This window comes from Aythya ferina (genome assembly GCF_964211825.1).
Source record: "Aythya ferina genome assembly, chromosome: 3".
NCBI classification, from domain to species: Eukaryota; Metazoa; Chordata; class Aves; order Anseriformes; family Anatidae; genus Aythya; species Aythya ferina.
In genome coordinates, this window is record NC_140298.1 from 113,209,408 (window position 1) to 113,231,223 (window position 21,816).

General features: G+C 38.7%; 1 long non-coding RNA gene across 1 annotated transcript in view; it reads left to right on the plus strand.

The window, feature by feature from the left end:
- The window catches only part of LOC311435387, an 85,996-nt gene that overhangs the window by 61,794 nt on the left and 2,386 nt on the right, over window positions 1-21,816 (plus strand). The window contains exon 2 of the long non-coding RNA XR_014692094.1: window positions 20,130-20,258. This is a non-coding gene — a long non-coding RNA (uncharacterized lncRNA). The remainder of the gene's footprint in view (window positions 1-20,129; window positions 20,259-21,816) is intronic.

Below are 21,816 nucleotides of genomic sequence, written 5' to 3' on the forward strand. Positions count from 1 at the left end.
AATGTGCTGCTTCAGAGTAAGAAGCTGGAGGTATTGCCCTGGATACTGGTTTTACTGTACAACTTTGATTTCTGCATTATTTTTTTTCCATTTATGTCTCCTTTTATGTTTGTCAAAATAAATAAATTCTAAGTCCCTCCATTCATTCTGATTATCTGAAAGCCAAACTACTCCTTGTTATTCTGCATTTTTATACATTTTTGTATTCTCTACTTAGGTAGACTGCCTTGGTGCCATTTCATTTCACAGAAAATGAAGCTTGAAGCTTGGGAAATTTAAAGATGTCTACAAAAATATATATTTTTAATTCTAAAAGTATTATGAATTTCAGGCTATATAGCTGAACATTTCCCAAAGCTAGAAAAAAATGCTGTGTGCCCTCTTATTTTTTCCTGGAATGTTTTTTGATGCAATAAATAGATACTTGGAGCATGACATTTGAGGGAAGCTCCTGAAAGGAGACTTTGAATCCCGAATATGATTAACATATAAACTTCAGAGCGTGGGGGGAAACAGGCTTAAAGAGCATGTTCCTAATTTTTTGTTTGAATTCTGAGGTTTCTAAATGACTGAAAGTCATAAACTCAACCAGAATTTGGTATAAATCCAATAAAGCTATATACTTGATTTTTTTTTTTTTTTTAATATAAATTTATTTATTTATTTATTTACTTATTTATTTTGTTTCTGGAAAAGGTTCTTGGTAACTGCACTTCTAATTATTCTTTTAAATTAGTGGAAATTGTATTTTGGAATAATTCATTAAAGAAAATAAACAAAGGGAAATCTTTACTATTCCCAAGTCTTCCAATACATTGCTGCAATCTGAAATTTGTAGCCTGTCTTTTCAAACAGCACAGATAATGCTGAGCAAAACTATTCCAACATAGGGAGATGCCTCCTGCAATTTTATTTTGAGGAGCTGTAACTGGAACTGAGTGAAGACAGTGGGTTTTGTAACTGCATTGTGAAAGATTGACCAAAGACTACATGATCACCCTACTGAGTGCATTAAGAGCTTGACTCTTTCTGTAACCAAAGATATACTGTGGAAAATTTCACAGCTTGTCAACTTTGACTTGCTAGCAAAAAACACTAGGGAAAGAATTATGCAGCAGGACTGCCTGGCACTACAACCTCTGAATAACTAGATCAACTTGGTTTTGATGGTCACCAAGATGTTCTTCGGTCTCAAGGAGCTGTTTCTCTAGGATGTCAGAACTGTGAGTTGAAACTTTCTTCAAAGTAGAATGGACTGGCAGTTTTTCCACTTCTTTGCCAAGCAGTGTACCTCTCTGAGGTAGTAACTGTCTTCTGAGTAATTAAGCTCATCTCACTTAAGGTCTTTCTAGCACTTGGCACATGGATGTCCATTTGACAAATTGGAGCATATTGGGACACAGCGCAGGGAATGACCATGGTATAGGCAAGAATACAGTGTCAGAGTAAGCAAGGTGAGAGCTGAAAGAAAATGCAAAGCTGCTGAACATCCCAGCAGTTGTGTGATGATATAAAAATGAGTGTGGAACGTAGTCTACAAGTATGAATCCACTCAAGGTCTACAACAACAGAATACTTCATTACCAAAACATCTTTCAAGCAGAACAAGATGGACTGTGATTTTCTCATGGTTTTGTCTGGAATAGAGTTAATTTTCTTTGTAGAGGTTCACACAATGTTGTGCTTAGGATGCGTGATGAAAACAGCAGTGATAACATACCGGTGTTTAAGTTGTTGCAGAGCAGTGCTTGCACACAGCCAAGAACTTTTCATCTCCTCATGCTGCCCTGCCAGCAGGGAGGCTGGGGGTGCCCCAGGAGCCGGGAGGGGACACAGGGGTCCTGGATTTGGGGAAGTAGAGCAGTTGAGAGCAATTTGTGCAATTTCCTGTGTTTTTGGCAAGATGTGTAGATTTGCTTGTGGCAAATTTGAACAAATTCGTGTAGTACTGAAATGCTTTCATCAGGAAGGGAAAAAGGTTATTTGGTTCCTGAGGAACATGGCAAGATATAAGGATATTTGCACTGTGCTTGTTAACATTAATTGGCTTAGGAAGTTGAAAAACTGGAAAGCCTAGAATATTGTGTTTTATGTTCCCCAAAGGAGAAGTTCTGTGAAGTTTTATTTGGTGTAAGCATGACATATGTATATCTATCTTGCTCAAACTTGTATTAGTTTTATTCAGATAAAGGTGAGAATCCAAGACTAATTGGAACATGACCTGTTAGATACTGTTCTAAAACTATTCATCCTGTTTATCTTTGCTTCCCTTGTGATCTCTATAAACTTAGTTATATGTGCACTTTGGAAGCCTGTTTAAAAATTTAAAAAATGTTATTAAAATAAATAGCTTCTAATAAAAGTATTTTATATTTAAAAGGCATAAAGACTCTTATATTTCAAAGGTCTGTTGACTTTGATAGTTTCTACAATACCTAGTCCAGCAGATTTAACTCTTTCTGTGTGTGAGGGTTGAGGTGCCATTGAAATAAATATATTCATAGCTTTCTTCAGTATTTATATTATCATCTTGAATTGTTACACAAGTGGTATTAGAGATGACTTGTGATAGAATATTTAGATTGCCTTTTGTTATGTATATGTAATGAAAGTACTACTGAGAGTTCAACGTTTGGAGAGGATTTAGTATATTTCAGCCTTAACTAAAATATCTACAAATAGAATACTATACATGAGGAATTAACTACAAAAAAGAATAAAACCCCAGCTCAAGAGTGCACACATGCCATTCATATCTGGCCATGTTGTATTGACATTTTAGTTGTTCACTGGCTGACTCTATGCTGTACATTCTATTGCACCTATTACACTTTGAGAAGTTCCTGATCGCTTTACAGCATTAGTGAGATCAAATCTTGTAGAATGAAAATAGCCAATTATATAAACACAAAGCCAGGTAGACACACTCCAGCAAGGCTGAAGTTGCAATCTATCTTTACCAGTGGTGATTTTATAGCACATACTCGCATACTTAGCCCCATTCACATCGATCTGGAGGGCTCTATTGCTGCACAGCTATGCCAGCAGCCCAATTAAGAGTAGGATTTAACATCAGAGAAACTTTATGAATCAGAACTTATTTAAAAGCATTCTGATTTAACTTTAAAGTTTAATCAGAATCCTAAAGTTTCCTTGGGTAAGAAAGGCATTTGGAAACTTTTCCAAGAGCAAGAAATATAATTTTCCGAATGATTTTCCACCCAATGATAAAAATGCCTTTCGTAAGATCCAGCTACATGCTCTTTTAGGAAGCATAGCTTTAAACAGTGAATCACTGCCTTTTTAAAGACTGAAGAGGAGTTAAGAGTAGATGTTCTTAAAATTAAAATAGTTATTGCAGTCACAAGGAATGTCAGAGTAAGTGCTCTAATCAGGAAAAAAATATGCCTTGAGCTTTAGGGGTTTCATGCATGCACAAAATTCAAGGATAGTGTATTATTTTGTGTAACTGTCTCTGACACTCAGCCATAGGAAAAAGTGCATTAAAGTAATCCCTAGGGTAACTTTTCCCCCTCCCTGAAGCATAAATTTACTACAATGTTTTTTGTTTCTTACTGTTAACAAATATATATATAAATATATTTAAGGAGGGGAAATGGTCCTAATCAAGGAACTATTCAGCTATCTTTTCAGAGCTACCCTGGATATGTAGGTTCTGCTATGGTAGAAGCAAGAAAGTTAACATATGTTGTCTGGATGGAGCTATAACTTCACAGAGCCTGAGGCAAGGTAGGCAACCAAGCAGTGAAAGACGTCAATTTAATTTTAGTTAATGCAGCAGGGCTTGCTTACGTGAGTTTGTCCAAGGCCTTATTTTTTTCTCAGTAAGAAATGCATTCTTCACCCACCTTGTAAAGATAGGAACTTATTGGTAGCTTTTGTCCTAGGTAATAGCAGCATCTTCTGAAATGTAGTTTGTGCATTTCTCTCTTCACCCAGCAGCAATAGCAACCAGAGCTCTACACCACTGTCCAAATATCTGTTTCTGCCCACTTACAAGTACAGGATAATTGAGATGGCTGGAAAGTTCTCTTTGTTTGGGACCTGGGGGAAAAGAAAATTTAGGGAAGGAATATTTGCAGCCAGAAGAGGAAGATAGAAATGTGCAAAATTGTTGGAGGAACTGAGTTGAATAACAAAACATCTTTGGGAAAACAAAGTTTGGGAACCCTTGGAAAAAGAGGAATGTCAATTAAAGTTAGGGAGATATTAATTGAATAAGTGTGTGAGGAAGAGAGAGATCAAGATTTATGTGAGTACCTGAAACACAGCCCAGATTGATTACTTGCTGCTGTCAGCATCATCCGTGCAATGTAAGAGAGATTGAATGTGTGCAATAAAATGCACCGTTTAACAAAGATCAAGCTATTAAGTAATTACAATATAATATGTGAACATGCTGAATATGCTTATTTAAATGTAAACAGTTATTCACTGTTTATTTTTAGTACAGGAAAATTATCCAGCTTGTTTTGTTGTCCTTGCTGTTTCATATACTAGTGATCTAGTGCATGCCTTACGCCAGCACAGAGGTTGTAGCTGTTCTTTTATCAGTGGCATCCAGGGACTCTTGAAAGGTGCAAAGTGCATGAGCTGCAAAGGAAACAAAGGCAAGGTGGGTAATAAATATTCTTTGCTCCAATGGACTGATGGAATAGCGACATTACATTTCCACTCAGAGAGACCGCTAATTTGCCCATTAGTCAGTGATGTTAAGGGACAAAGCTTGAATGCCTAATCAACTATTATTACTCAATGGGAAGGATTAACCATAGGAATAAATGGGTTTACTTATAAAACAGGGAAATAGTTCATTTAAGTGAGAAAAAAAGAAAGTTATGTTGGTTGTGTGCTAGCGTTTAGCTCTCCTGGTTCTGTCTCTCGCAAATTGAATGGCTTAAAGCAGATCATTTCACCTGCCTCTTTGAAGGCATGGCCAAAGAGTTTTCAGCTACAGACATCAAAGCAGTAACCACTGTAATTTCCCAAATGAAGACTACAGTTCGGCTCTCATTAATGTCTTCCAGAACAATCACAAAAAGTGAAGCACAGTATGTCTGCAAGCTCTTTCCAACGCTAACACATTCTGATCCAGCAGCTGGCAGCATTAAGCAGAACTTTGCTCTTGATTTGGTTAGCTCTGGTGTTAGTACTTGTCCCAGCACCTTCAAATCAGAGCTGACTGGCACCCAACCATCACAGAGAAGAGGCAAAGAAAATGCTCATCTGCCTGAAAAAAGCTGCGGAGATACTGTTTTCAAGTAATGCAGACAAGCAAATCTGGGCACAAACTTTTTGGGAGGTCATATTTAAAACCATATAGTGAGGTACCAAATTTAGATCTAAGGCCTTTATTTAAAATTTCTGATATCATTAGTTTTTTGTGACTGCAAGTCAAGGAGATATGGGGCAAGGAGGTATGGGGCAAACCTCAATTAGGAGAAAGGGCACTGAAGCTCCCACTCTCCTACAGACTTCCTGTGTGACTGGCTGCTTGGCCTCAGGGGCAGAGAACAGGCTAGCAGAGATGTAACCTCTGAGTCTTGGCTTCCATCAGTAATTTGAATGCAATTTCAAGAGCTCAGATCCCATCATGGCTGGTGGGTAGGTGGCTGCCACAAGGGAGAAGTTCCTGTAAGCATGTATGCAGAATGTATACCAAAAAGTGAGTAGTGTTTTGGAGGATGAAGAACTAAAATCCATTTAACTGCCTTGATATTCGTTATTACTGTTATAAATAACATAATGTAAACATGGCAAGAAAGGAAAAAAAGAAAAAAAGAAAATCAAAACCCACCTCTGTTAGGACTTGGCAGGATTCATGCCTTCTTCCCTCAGGAATATATGACAGCTGTTGAGGAACCTGGGGATGAAGATATTATTATTTCCTCAGGAATTAATATCTGTTAATAAAGTACAGTCTTAGCCATTCCAGAGATTAAGGCAGATAGAAAACTAAACAATCCCTCTGTAGATCTTTATGTTATTTTTAAGCCCTTCCTACAAGGTAGCTCTGTGTGGGAGTACTTAATAAAATTCAGAAAGATGAAGAGTTTTATCAGCTGGTGAAGTTGCTTTTTTCTCTGCAGTGCTATCTGGAATACATAGGCCATGGGAAAGGAAGGACAAGCAGTGTGGGACCAGCTCTTATGTAAAGACCAGCACAGAATCTATGTACAGATTCAGTGATGTGTTGGGCCTGATGCGTTTAATCTGTGCAAGAGTAATTACATCTATGGCAAACAGCTTGAGTTGGGAAGTGCAATTCTCTTATACTGTCATCAATATTCTGCACATAATCTAGAATAATCTACCTAGAATAATCTATCATTACTGATACAAAGGTGTGGGTCTCATAAAAAGATAACAGTTGATGCAGCAGGTGAGGATGATGGGGATACTGATGAAAGACAGTTACTATGCTATTGTTTCAGAGCATTTAAAATATAGATTTTTTAATAACAGAAATATATTTTTTTAATAACAGAAAATTTCCATCTGACCTTACAGTGTGTCACACAACTGAGCACACATCTCACTCCAATGAGCACTGACTACACAATAAATAAACATGCTATTATCAGATGCTTGCCACATACCTCAAGAAAGTAAGTGTAAAAGAAGCTTAGAAGTGAGACGCATATGAAACAGTTTGGGGAAATGCATTTCACTATGCAGTTGCTTTGAGCTGAGAGACCTACTTGGTCCTTTATGGGTGCACCGATAATGGATTGCAACTCATCTTTGATCACTTCTGATGGGTCCTATGTTGGAGGTATCTTTAGTGCCCTGTACAATTTCATGCTTGGCATCTCAGGTGCTTTGGCCATTGCTGTACGCCTGACAGTTTTTGAGCAGAAATGCTCTAATTATATGAAGTGTACTGAATAGAAGATAGCTGTGGTAGTTGCATTAAATAAATCTTGCTGCATAGAGAGAACACTTTTGGTAAAAATCAGGTGGAGAAGAGCCAGAAAAAATAGATGTTTGCTGCACTTCTGTAAATGTTGTTTCTTAATAAAAGTTGACATTCTGAAGTGATTCTGTAGGGCAAAATCTTTGGCAGTGGAAGATGACAAGAAACTGATTACTTGTTCTGCAGCACTAAGAAAAAGAGATCTTTTCCCTCTCAATTTTGATAAAAAATAGGCTTTTTTTTTTTTTTTTTTTAAAATATATATATATATTTGCTTCTGTTTTTGTAAATATATATAGAGGATTGTCGTGGTTTAACCCGACCGGCAGCTAAACACCACGCAGCCGTTCGCTCACCCTCCCCCCTCCCTCTCTGGGACGGGGGAGAGAAATGGAAAGTGAAGCCCGTGAGTTGAGATAAAGACAGTTTAATAAGACAGGAAAAAAAAAATAACAAAATAATAATAACAATAATAATAATGATGATACAATGGTGATAATACGAAAGTAATAATAGTATGTACAAACAAGTGATGCACAATGCAATTGCTCACCACCCGCTGACCGATGCCCAGCCTAACCCTGAGCAGTCCGGCCCCCTCCCCCCGGCTAGCCACCCCTATATATTGTTTAGCATGACGTCAGATGGTATGGAATACCCCTTTGGCTAGTTTGGGTCACCTGTCCTGGGTCTGTCCCCTCCCAGCTCTTACTGCACCCCCCAGCCTGCCCGTTGGCAGGACAGAGCAAAGGCTGAGATGTCCTTGGCTTAGTATAAGCACTGCTCTGCAACAATTAAAGCATCGGGGTGTTATCAGCACTCTTCTCATTCTAAGCCAAAACACAGCATTCCACCAGCTACTAGGAAGAAAATTAATTCTGTGCTAACTGAAACCAGGACAAGGATATATTTTATAAAAATGGTGTAAAAATAGCTAGGACTTTCCCATGATTTTCTCCTTAAATATATATATTTTTGTAGACTTTTTATTTGAAGACTATCATTTACCTGTGCTAGACCTTGCCTGAGCTATAAATGCGCTTTGTAGCTGTGGCGTAGTCTGAAGGTCTTTCCCTTTGGCCTTGTCCAGGAATTGTCCTGTCACCATGTCTTACCCCTCTTTAGGACACAAAGACCAAACCACCTTTAACTTGCACCATCTGACTTTATTTACATCTTTGAGTACTGGATATGAAATGTCTCTGCAAAAGGAATTAAACAAACAAACAAACAAAAAAAAACACACAACACAATATCAACAACAAATACTCTTCTTTTTTAAAGAAATATGACACAAATAATCATCATAACTCTACTGCATCACCTCTCAGAGGAAAATCCTATATTTGGCTTGTAATCACTCCCAGTTACATCGAAGACTCAAGGCTGAGGGATTTTTCTTGAGAGAACAAGATTGGAGATTTTAAAGGGAAAGATCAGAGGGACCTGCACCAAGATCCTTTAAAAATTCCACTTTTTAACCTCTAAATAGTGGAAGGTTAATGAAATTGTTCTGTTGTAACACAGAGGAACCTCAGGAAACAATTAACAACCCATTTGTGCCTTCCCCCCAAAACTCATCCCTCAGAATATACAGATTATGGACACTGAGAGGCAACAGATATATATTAATGAGCAAGACAAGGTAACTTTCAGGCTCCAAAATATCCCTTATATATACAGAAAAAAATAAAAGAAGAAAAGAAAATTTAAAAAGAAAGAAAATCACAACTATACAGAAACCAAACAAACCAAAAAGGCAAAAGCAAAAGAAACCCCCCAAATTATAGACGTCGGTGAATTTTCTTTCTGACTGTTGTCAAAGCACTTTAGTGATTGACTGGGGAGAAGTAATGGAATGTTGATGAGATGTTGATTACATCCAAAGAAAATTTGTTGGAAGAGTTCAGCAACAGTGTGATGTGAGTACTGAATAGTACAGTTACTGTTACTGTTTTTTATTTTTATTTTTTATTTTCATTTTTTTATTTTATTTTTTTTTCCAGTGAATTAGCAGAGAAAGAGGAAGGGAAGCTGAAGGTGACGGACATCCATCTTCAAGGTTAGGGTAACCAGAAGGTCTGTGGGTGGAAGGATGTGGATGTGCAGACTGGAAGGGAACTCGGTTTTGGAGAAGGAAAACAATTGAGGGAGCCTGTCATTGACAACAGAAATTGTGTTGTAGGGCTGGTCTGAAGGGCGCAGTGGAGTGGATCTTGGCTGTTAACAAGGAAACAAACCTACAAAATGCTCTGCAAGGGACAATCAGCCACTGGGAGCTTAATGGCCTTTTCTTTTTAAATTCCTTCAATGTGTTTGCAGGCTTTTTCTTTTCTTTTCTTTTCTTTTTTCTTTTCTTTTCTTTTCTTTTCTTTTCTTTTCTTTTCTTTTCTTTTCTTTTCTTTTCTTTTCTTTTCTTTTCTTTTCTTTTCTTTTCTTTTCTTTTCTTTTCTTTTCTTTTCTTTTCTTTTCTTTTCTTTTCTTTTTTCTTTTCTTTTTATTTTTATGATGCATTGGCATTCAAAGCTTAAATGTGTAGGACTACAAAGTTATAGCTTGTTCCCAAAGGAAGTACCAGGCAGTGACTGCTCTATGAGCTGTGTGTATGTCAGCAAGCAGGAAAATACAGCTGAAATAGCTTTCTTAATGGCAGAAGAGTCCCTTTAGACAGCTTACAGGCTTCCACCCAAAGTAATTGCATACAGTCAGCTCCTAACATACTGCACTTTTAAACCAGAATCTTTCTTTTTTTTTTTTTTTTAAATTCCTTTTGTGTTTCAAACTTGCCCAAAGGTACTTCATTAGTGAAGTTTATTCCAGCTGTTTAATATCTAGCAACCTGATGATTTAAAATTGCGAGACTTGTTTAACAATGCCTATCAGTGCCCTTGTACCACCTTTTCTCTGACAGTTTTCTCCCAAATCAACAACCCATCCATAATTACGTTTTCCTTTTTTTCACAGTGGCACAGGTTTGTTATACCCATTGCCAAACCTGGTATTTCTGACACTGTTACCTACTGATATTGCACATTTGGTATTACTGATAGGTTCCCCAGCTATTATGGCCTTTCAAAGTCCTGCTCTCCAACAAGTCGCCAGTACTCCTCTTCAATCACCTGTGAAACTTGGCCATTTCTCACAAACTTTCCCTAGGATGGTAAAGGAAAGGTGTGTGACACAGCAACACTACCATCCCTTGCGGTACTATCTGGGGCTTTGGTCAGCTTCATACATTGTTCTCATCGCACAAAGCAATTTTCTGTGTTGTGTCCAACAGTTTCCCAAGTCCTGTTCAGACAATGTAACCTCAGGTCAGGGCTTAAAGAATGATCCCTGCTTGATAAATCGGTCATGCAGGGCCAGAGAAAGTACTTACCTGTGCCTGACAGTCAAGGTCTGACCTTGTTCTTTCTTCTCTCAAAAGTCAGAGATTAGTAATAATGTGTTCTGCTTGCCTAATAATGTGAAAATCACATAATTTATGTGATTTATGAAAATATGACTTATTTCTCCTTAGAATATTTTCATTTCTGGAAGTGTCGCTGAATCTTTTGTGAGCATATATGATCTCCTACGTGCTGTGTGAAATGATTAAATCTGTGATTTGGAGAAGCTTTAATGGCATCGTCTTGCTGAACTATCCTATGCAGTACTGGGAGGGAAGACCTTGAACAGGACAGATTATCCACTGCATGGAAGTAACTCAGAAGAGCAAATATAAGTGGCTCCAATTCTCATCTGTTTAAGAGCACTTGGTGCAAGCGAGGAGGAAATCAGAGGCTGCATGGTCTGATGTTCAAACATGCATGGATTGAAGGCAGACACCAGACTCCAAATCCTGTTCACCATCATAAACATCCATAAACTCATGTTTTTGCAATACATGTAATGCTTGCTCTTTAAATTAAATGAAATTTAATTGGTTTAAAATAAACAAATTTAAAAGAAAACATATATATCAGCACTGAGCCAATCTCTACTTCCTTTTATTTTTCCTTTTCCTTTTTTTTTTTTTTTTTTTTTTTTTTTTTTTCTCATATCTCATGGAAGTTGTATGAAATTCATTTAGTTTTAGAGAGACCCCTGCGGTACTCTGATTTCCTCAGGTATACTTTCTATCTTGTTCAAATCCTGTAATTTTTTCTCCTTCTAATTCCTTGTTGATCTCTATGAATTTTATTCTATATAAAGAAATTCCCCAGCTTTTTTTCCATGACTTGTTTTGATCCAGAATTACTGCTCATTAAAAACAGATGTGAGGGTTGGACTTTTAGTATATAGACTTTCAGCCATATGCTGGTAGGAAAGGAAGATAAAATGTATCTGTGAAGGCAAAAGAAGATGAGAAGCAGCTCTTAAATTCTGCCAGTGAATCCAACAGTTTTTGTTTTCTACTTCTGTCAAAGAGAGAGCAGGGACAAGAACGAATCATTTACAGGCACAATAAAACAGACTATTAGCTATACATGGATAGTCACTAAAGTGGGCATTTTAAAATTTTACATTGGAAATCAAAATATTTTCTTCTGCCTAGTATAGCAGAAAAAATTAAAAATAGATGGGGAAGTTGCCAACAGGTTTATTGTGTATTAACAAATGTTATTTTTGGATCAGGATGCAACCAGTCAAGAAACAGTTCTTCAATATAGCATCTCAGTGAGCAAGTGTTTTATTTTTTAATATTCTGATGGCAATAATCTGCCTGATGTTGGGTGTCAGTTCTGCTGATGATCAACTTGATGGATAAATTATTAAGCAGCAGTGATGGACAATTTTTCAGGGTAATTACTTTAACAGTAATAAAAATGAGTATATAAAGTACACATGCTGACACCTTTGTAATGGCAAATGTTGCTTTTGGAAGCTTTCTCTGTAGCTGTGTCATGCTATATTAGCACAGCTGCTAAAATAATAGTACTCTAACAGCCATGGAGGACAAGAGGAGAACCTGTGTGAAATGAATTTGGATGTTCTTTAATATTTTCATAGAGCAAATGTCTCCTAAAGGAAAATATTATCACTCTTGGCAATCTTGTCATTATCCTTGAAAAACAATACCAAGAGTAGGACTGGAGACTGAGCCTGGGAAATACTAATCCATAAATACCAGGCCAGAATTCTGTTGTAGCCTAGAAAAGCAGATATTGTCATCCTCTTCTGCTTACCTGTTTAATAGATGTAAACAGCTGGGCCCATGTATCCAGAGAGAAACTCTGTTCTGTGTATATATATTTCCAGGATGTGCTTATCACTATTAGGAGAGCATGTCCAAGGATTATCTTAAAAACATTTGCTTTCAGCCATTACCAGTGATAGGAGTCATTTCTTTCATGAGGAAGACATTTGTGCAAGTAGTTCTTGATTTTAGGTTTCATGGAGGTTCTCCGGGCCATCTACCAATGCAGACGCTTTGATCTGTAGGCTCATTTTGACCTCAGCTGTTTCCGGTCTGTGACCCATCGTTTTAATTCCTGAGGATGAAATTTTTGCATGACTAGGACATTTAGTACGGAAGATAGGGAGCCTGGGAGATGCTTAGCAGCAAACAGCAAGTCCGACTGGTTGGCCCACTGGTCTCTTTGGACCTCAGTTGCTATAAAACCTGTAAAACTTCCTGCACTTACACTGGGATGTTGTGAAGACAGTCACTTTGCACTTGGAAGGAGTCTTAGGATAGACTCCTTTGTGCCCCTCCTCCAGAGTTATGCTGCTCTTCCACAAAGCTGACTTTTATTTATCACAAAAGAATGGGATCCATCAACTTCAGTTACCGTCCAGAGCTTCTTGGTGGTGTCAGGTAACATGTTTTCTCTCAGTTAGAAGAGTGAAGGTGGCCATTTACCTTGATGAAGCTGACAAGCTGTAAGTCATTAAACTGCAGAAACTCTATTTCTGTCACTCATATGTCAGAAGTGATAGATTCACTGGGCACAGACCTCCAAGCACTTTGAAACTGAGGGCTTGGCTGAGCCCAAATGCTGTATCGTGTTAGCTATCCCTGCTAGTGTGAACATATTTGCTCCTTTAAGTGCTTCTATACCAAAGTATTCACTTTCCTCCCAGGTACTGGGTCATCCTGGTGAATACCACCTTTTTATCACCTGATTGTGGTTTAACTGCATAAATGAGTAAGGTACTGGCAAAGCCTATGTTGGCATTAAGAAAATATAAAAAAATAAGAAGCTGAAGACATAGAGTTACAAACAAACAAACAAGCAAACAAAAAAACACCAAGGATCATTGAGTCCAACTCCTGGCCCCAAAATATCAAACCGTATGTCTAAAGATTGAATATTTATTAACTAGAAGTATTTATTATTTGTTAATTTAATTCTTTCAGTACTTCTCTGGAGGAAGGTCGACCCATACCTGACAAATCCTGATCAAACTAACCTTTTTGACTTGAGATTCCTTGAAATCTAATACAATCAAATTCATAGAATCATGGAATATCCTGAGTTGGAAGGGACCTACAAGGATCATTGGGTCCAACTCCTGGCTCCACACAGGACCACCCAAAAATCAGACCCTATGTATGAGAGCATTGTCCAAACACTTCTTGAACTCTGGCAGCTCAGTGCTGTGACCACTGCCCTGGGGATCCTGTCCCAGTTCCTGACAACTGTCTTGGTGAAGAACATTTTCCTAATATTCAGTTAGGAAAATCTGGTCTATCCAATTCTGATAGACCAGAAGAATACAGAAAGAGGAAGATCCTGTAACTCTGCTATAAAAATATCTGTGTGTTCATGGATTCTGAGTGTTCCTCATTTCTCTGTCCCAGAGACACTGGGAGACTCCTCCATTCACACAGACTTCATTTTCCTACTTGTTTTCCACAACAAAAAAATGGAAGGGTGTCACCCAGAAAGGGATTGCAGTGGACTTTAACCATGGCCCCATCAGGACAATGGGGAGGATGAGGCTGTGGGGACTGAAGGGAGGATACCTGACTATCATCACCTGCAGGCATGCTAGAAGCACACACTAGAGAAGGGTCCTCTCTTATGTAGGATTAGCTAGCATTTGAGGGGAGAAGGTAGCTGTTTAGCTCAAAATCTCCTCTTCAGATATGCTCAAAAGATTTTTCTGATCTTTGTTGGCTTGTTTAAGGAACTCCTGTTTGGTTTGTTGTTGTTGTATGTTTGTTTACTGATTTGTTTGTTTTCTTTGACTGTATGAGTTAGTTTCTACACGTCCTTGCTTCTATCTCTAGAGAAAATTTTATTTAGCATACATCCAAACTGCTGCTGCTGTGGAACCTGTGGGAATTACACTACATTTTCCTCTCTAGTTTTTAAAAGAACTCTAGTCTGCATATTACTGATTCATCTTTTACATTAGGTAATTCAAGAGCAAGAGGTGTTGAGAAGAGTGGATTAGATATGCTCTCAAACAGGCCTTGGGAATTTTGAAAGAAAAAGGGAACTAAAATTGGTTAGGTTGTGGTTCTCATCACAGGTAGCTCTCATGGATGGAAGAGGGACAGCTTTCATTATTGGTTTGTATATGCTTTACAACCATGGATACTTGGTTGAACCCCTTCTGCAAAGTGATTATTCTGTGTCTCCCTCAATAATAATAATAATAATAATAATAATGTGAAAGAAACAAGACATTTTACACTTCTAGATTGTGAGTCTGAATCAGCATCCAGAATAGGTGACCCTGCAGTAAGAAGGAAATAATGCCACGTTTTCTCTTTTTGTTTTACCTACAAGTCCTACTGTTAAATCTGTGCTATGCTTGCAATGTATTTCTTCCTCTGCCAGAAAGACAAAAACTGGCTCATTCACACTAGTGTCAGTGAAATAGTGCAACTAGTGTCAAACTTCAGTTTTTCACTAACTTCTCTATCCAGCCATTGTTCCTTTTGTACCAGTGACACCAGCTATTATAACCCTTGCCTGTCTAGACAGAAGAACTTGCATGCAAACCTTGCTGAGGATTTAGCCACTAAAGATGCTTTTTGTGGGTGTATATCATCTTGCTTATTCCATAGTATTAAGAATGGAAAATAAAGGGTAATAACATGGTAGTACAAGAATTGGAGAAACTGGTTCAATCATGTTTTTATTCATAGTGTCCTAAGCCTACACTGAGGTTAAGTGAATATTTGAGGTGGCTTCTTGACTTGAATGGATTAGTAAGATTTGTTCCATTCTTAGTGACTAGTGTGGCCCTTAGGGCTTATATACCAAGGAAATGAGTTTCCAGTATGCTTGGGTTTACAGCTATCAGTGTGGGCTGTCTTACTTTTATTTGACCCTCATGTATGATCTTGAAGTGAATAAGCTGTTAAAGGTCCAAATCTGTGGACAATAAAAATTATATTCATTATCTTTGTGAAATGTTTTATTACAGCGGGGACCTCTATAAGGACCTGACAAAAATGGGTCAGAAAGGTGGCAGATGAGCTCCGCTATGAATAAATGTGCAGTGGTTCATCCGGAGAAAAAAAATCGAAACCATGCCTCCATGATACTGACAGTCACAGTCATTTCAGAAAGGAGATCCTGGCATCACTGTTGGCAGGTCTTGAAATCAGTGGTTTAATGTGCAGTGACAGCCAAAAAGCCAACAAAAAGTGAGGCATCATCAGGGAGAGTACTGAGGAAGAGATCCTTTGCTGCTGTTCAAAACTTTGGTTGCACATACACTATGAGCACTTCTGGTCTCCACATCTCAGGAAGGATGGAATGGGGTTACAGAAAACAGAGAAAAGGGCAATGACAAATTAAAGCTAATAAAATCATGAAGGACAAACTAAATACAGAACTCTTATTCACAAAAAATGCACAATATGCAAACAATAAAGCATTCCTTGAAATTTGTAGGACATCAGTTTAGACCATTTTATTAAGTTTGTTTATCTTTTTACACAGTGAGTAGTGAAATTCAGAAATTTGTTTCCAGTAGAGTGAGGATGTCTGTGGTCTGCTCCTAGCAGACAAAAGAATTACACAAGCAGTACAAAAGAAGGCTTTCCATCAGGTGTAGACAGTTTGGAGCTATGGGATGCAGCGACATTGTACCTTTCAGCATATAGTATATTTTGTAGCCAAACAGCAGTTGTTTTGCTTAATTTAGCCAATCTATACCAGTAAATCAAACAGTGCTTGGTGGTTTCCTGGGCTCCAAAACTCAACCATCTATACTATCAAGCTGGTAGCATGGGTCTTGACACATCTTTAGTGTGGTCCAATTAGCAGACTCCAAAATATTTTTGATTGTATTTTGGGAGTTAGCATGCACCAGGGACCATTTACAATGGCATTTTGGATACAGTCACCTTGGTGAGTGATAGGAGAGTCTAACTATATGGATGTGACCAGATAGCTCCACTTAGTCTCGTGGTAGCTCAAGGAACAAGTACTGGCCCTGTATAATTTACTGGAATAGGTGTAACCAGAGTGTTGAAAATCTATGGTTTAAATATTATTGCTGCCATTTGACTATGGGTATTATGGGTCTAAGAACAAGAATCATGATAGAGCTGTACCAAGCGTACATACTCTGCTGAAGGTGTCAAACAAAGTATGTGTAGCAAGTCGGGGTAGTGAGGCTGAAGTGAGAATGAGCTGCTTATTTCATGTAATAGCATTGATTTTTGAACTCCGCCCTTGGTTTTAATATTGAAGGACTTGGGAACAAATGCTGTTGCTGGCCGAAGCCATGTTTGCCCATTGTGTAACCTCATCCATGCATATCACTTGCATAACTAATTTTTGCATCAACACCATGCCAAGCCAGCTGTCCCATTTTTCGTCTGTATTTACTCACTGAGGATAGTTTTGGACAGCATTGGCTCAGTGATCTTGTAGAGTAATCAGTTACTAGGCTCATGGATTTTCATTGTACTGCTTCTGGGAAGTGCCCAAAGATTTCTTTGCAGAATCCTATACACCCATCTCTGATTCCTTCTGTAGCCATGAGTGAACAGCTGCTTCCAAGTCTGTGTAACCTACAGAGCATGACTGTAGCATTTGTGCAGGATGACAATTTAAGTGAGGAAACCTCTTTGATGGGTCAGCAGGGGGAAAGCAATATTTCAATAAAGCTATAAATGACTGTCGGAGACAAAGGCACTGTAAGAAATTCTGGAAGTGTTTCAAACAAGGAAATAAAAATATTTTGAATTTTAAATTTGTCTCCTGATGGTTGTTTGCAAGGTGAATGCACATCCAATAATGAAGAAGCCATCCACTGTGAAATCTGGTGTACATAAGTTGGGTGCTGACATCCTTTGTTTATCTCCACTAAAATTACTTATATAAATCAATTTACAGAGATTATATTGTGATGGGTGGAACCTAACAGAGTTTTCAGATGTCAGGCTAAATCTTAGCCTATCAGAGGGACTAGAGCACCATGTGTACAGCAGAAGATGATGAGCAATTATTCAGAGCAGAGCTTTCACCTTTAAGTATCTTTGAAACATATGTGTTACTTTTCCCTTTTGGGTAACTCAAGAAATATCATGAAGGATTTTAGTCTTGGATCTGATCCACACTTAGAATTGCTGCACCGAGTCAGGTCCGAGGATTATTTGGATTGGTTTCCAGTTGCTGTCCATGGGCAGCATTAAATCCTGCAAAGGGATGCCAAACAACCTCACTCTTTCCAGCAGTCAGACATGGAATAATCTCCATCCATATTCAACAAACACTGATAAATTTAAGACCTGGAAAATCTTTCCAAAATGCTTGGTGTCACCTAGGAATGATTCAAGATAGCCTTACAGTAAAAAATGTCATGTCTTTTTTGATGTCTGTTGAATTCCCTCCTTCAAGAAATATTCTTGCCTTCAGAAACCAACATAAAATTTATAGGTATGTTGCAATCAGTTCTAACAGTGTAGGTGGGGATGCACTGAAGCATGTCACAAACACACATGAAATGACATCTCTTAACTACAGTGTGAACAGGTCTGACTGTATAACAGGACCCACAACCCTCCCATTCACCAGGTTTATTACCAATCCTGATGTGTTATCGCATTGGTTTTGTCACTTCCCAATTAAAAGCAGTTTCTAGGGCTCCAGAACACATTTCTCTGACCATTAAGAATCACAAATTCTCTGAAGATGCATTTATATATTTATTTATTTGGCAGTGGACTACACACAATTTTGAATTTTCCAGGTCACAAAAGGGATTATATCAGTAATTCTATTGCTTGAAAATATGAATATAGAGATTATTTCTGATATCTTCCCATATATTGTGCATGCTACTCCCATGGGAAAGCCTAACAATGCACATATACAACCATGTTTTCTCACACAGCAGACAAGCACCCTTGTGATTTAAAGTTGTTGTTCTTTCTAGCAAGAGAAATGACATTGCTGTAAGTGTGGTGATATGTATTTCCATGAATTTTGGACGATGGCACTTCTGGTAAGTCCTGAACCAGCTTGGAAGATACCTAAATACATGAAATCAATTCATGTATAAGGAATTAGGTCTTTTACATGATTAACCTACACAGTTTCACAACAAGCTTTCAGGTCAGCACCTCCTACAGATCTAATTCAATAGGTCTCAGGATTGGCAGAGCTGCACTCTGTCCTGGTTATCCCCGTGGGAGCTCAACAAATTGAATTATGCTAGATGTTGGAGACTGAGCCTTCTGCTGCAGAAATATCTGCACTGAAAGATTCTATGCTAATGCACAGCAGATTGGATCCATTCAGGCTGAAATTTTGGGTTAGGGCAGAGGCATGTAACTGCAAGCAGTTGTGTTGTTGCATCTTAATTAGTTACTGCTCCCCAGGTGAACCACAGTAAATGGGAAGGTGCTCTCTGCTGCTCCTTTCCATTCCAGCAGAAAATGCATTGGCATTAGTTACCAAAACACCAAGAAGTTTTGCCTCATAACTGCAGCAGACTAACAACATAGGTCTTGAAAATGTTAACTTGATTGCTCTCAGCCTGTATTCCTCTTAAAACTTCAATCTACTTGAAAATCTGAATGAAAAGCTGGCAAAGACTGAGTCTCTGTGCACCACCTTGGCTGTTTTCTCAAAACAATGGTCTATGAAGTGTTTTTTTTTTTTTTTTTTTTTTTTTTTTGTATTTATTTTATTTTATTTTATTTTATTTTTGACTAAACCAGACTTTACAGTAATTTTTACTGTTCTGTGAAGGTAAAATAAAAAGTAGTAAAAAGATGTATGCCTCCCATATCTGACCTCTGCTAGAATTCAACTGGGCATTTTTCTGAACCATTTACTAGCTTTTCCTTAGATGACTTCAAAGAAAAACTTAAGATAGCCTAGAAATAACAGGAGTGTGAAAATGCTGTCCTTTGAAAAGGGTAGCTTTACAAATTCAGAAAAAATTACCTTTGATTCCCATAAAGCTGGGTTTCAAAATGCTGTAAAACTTTGGTTGTGCCTGCCATACAGGTAACTGTTCTCTTATTTGAACTCTGAAACACAACACAGATCCTGGATAATTAAGCTGTGTATGAGTGGAACCACATCATATTGAAGAGCAGTCTGATGGGTCTGAACATTATTCCATGTCTTTTTCACCTGTAACCAAATTGTTTGTCTTAGCTTTCAAGGAATATCAAGGCAAAATGTTTAGTTTACTCAGGATTTGTCAGGTGTGGGCTGATCTTCCAGAGGAGTACTGAAAGACTTGCATTAAACAGTAATAAATACTTCCACATAATAATTATCTCTCTTGTTGTCCTGGATTTTTCTTATGTCTCTTTTTGGTGTGGTCTGAGTAAGATCCACAAGGCTCTGGTCTACTCCAAACAGGGATGCTGCAAATGGTGTTCTTTACTCCCTATAACAGTATGTACACAATCTGATTTTTTTTTTTTTTTTTTTTTAAGTAAGTCTGAATATTCTTCACTTACTGATTTGAGTAGAAATTCCTATGTATTTGCTAAATTTCCAAGTATGAACCATTTCCGTACTTGAAGAGAGAATTCTAAGATGCTATAAGTAAATTGTGGATTTTATACTTAAACCATTAATTTACCTCATATCCATAAGTATTAAGCAAGAGTTCGCTTCTGAGGCTGTTCTAGATGTACGTAACTCTTTTTATTATTTTTATTTATTTATTTATTTTTTTTCCCAAGTATAAGCTATTTAAGGCCAAATATTACCTACTTCTTTTCACGCATTGAAAAGACAGAAATAACTGCTCTGGCTATCCTTGCTTGCAGTTTGAGGAGACGCAGGAAGACAGCCTTTGCTTCACTCCCTGCAACTCTGCTGGTGCAGCGGTGCTCAGCAGCCCCGGGGAGCTGCAAAGGGAAAAGTCATTCATCTAGTTCTGATCACAGGAGAAACAGGTAAGAAAAACGAACAAGTAAACAACAAACCAACCTAACCCAAAACTTCTAAACTCCAGGGAGTTTCATAACAAAACCTGCCTTGAGCTCATTTTCACTTTCATTTCAGGAATTTGACCCCAAGCTGGATGGCAAGAAAGGCTTTTTTTTTGCTGTGGCAGGATGCTTGATGATGTGAAACCTCAGCAGACTAGCTTACTTGGGTCAAAATGGTTTGGGCATTGAAAATGAGCATTTAAAGCTCTCATGATCTGGGGAAAATAGACCCTTGGGTTTCAGATCAAAGAGCCCTACAGAGAAGGAGATGTACCAGGAGGCCAAAGCTGGATGGGGGCTCCTTTATGCCATGAATTCACAACACTTTCAGTAACTGCAAACTTTACGGAATTGAATGTCCTTGAGATCCCCGGTGTTCCTCAGCCTTCTGAGGAACACTTTCCCCACATCTCTCTGTGTTCACAGTCCTATGTCCATCCCTACCCCATTTGTCTATTTTTCTCTTCTCCCTGATGCCCTCACTGTGAGGTGTAGCTGCTGCTCTCTGAACCATGGCTGTCTGCAGTGAAGGGATGAGCATTCACCTTTGTCTGTCTCTCCTGCCAAAAAAGTCTCTGTTTCCTCTGTGGTGAAGGTTTAAAATTCATATGCATAGGCAGGAACTGAGGGCAGTTTTTAAGAAAAAGATAAAGCAGTCCTTGATTGTGTGTTTTCTTAGGAAGAAATGCCAACAGGTCTTGGACAAAGCGTGAAATCTGACATTAAAGAAGGCCTGGCTGGATCTCTGAAATGATCTGCTGCTAAACACCGCTCAGAAATCCAAGGGAGGAGGATGTGGATGAGGTAGTGCATCTCTCTCAGAAAGCCATCCAAACCACTATAAAAGACTTTGTAGTGTCTGAGATTCTAGCACACTCCTCAGTAATTTCTTTCATTGCTTAATTGAGCTTGCAGTTCAAAACAAAAAACAAACCAACAAAACAAAACAAAACAAAAAAAGCAGTGTGTTCTCAGGCTGAATTCCCTATCTTAATGGAATCACAGCATAGCTGAAGTGGCAGAAACCCCTGGGTGCCCCTGTCCCTCCCCTGCCCCAGCAGGGTGCCCAGCCCCATGGTCCTGGGCTTGGGGAGCTCTCCCAGGAGCAGCCCCCAGCCCCTCTCGGGGCAGCCTGTGCCAGGGCTCCGGCATCCCTGGGCCCAGCAGTGCTGCCTGAGGGGCAGGGGGAGCCGCTGGGGCTCCAGGCTGGGCCTGGGGCCTCTGGGCCTGGCCCTGGGCACCGCTGAGCAGAGCCCGGTTCCAGCCTCTCCACACATTCCTGTGGGTACTGATGGCCACGGGGGAGCTCCCCTGGAGCCTCCTCTGCTTCAGGATGAGCAGCCCCAGCTCTCACAGCCTTTCTTCACAGAAGAGCTCCAGTCCTTTCAACATCTTCTTGGACCTTCTCCAATATGTCCATGTCTCTCATACCGTGGATCCCACGTATGGCCTCAACAGTGCTGTAAACAAAACTTCTGTTGAAACGTTTAATACCACTAAGGTCGCCTTACTGATATAAGTG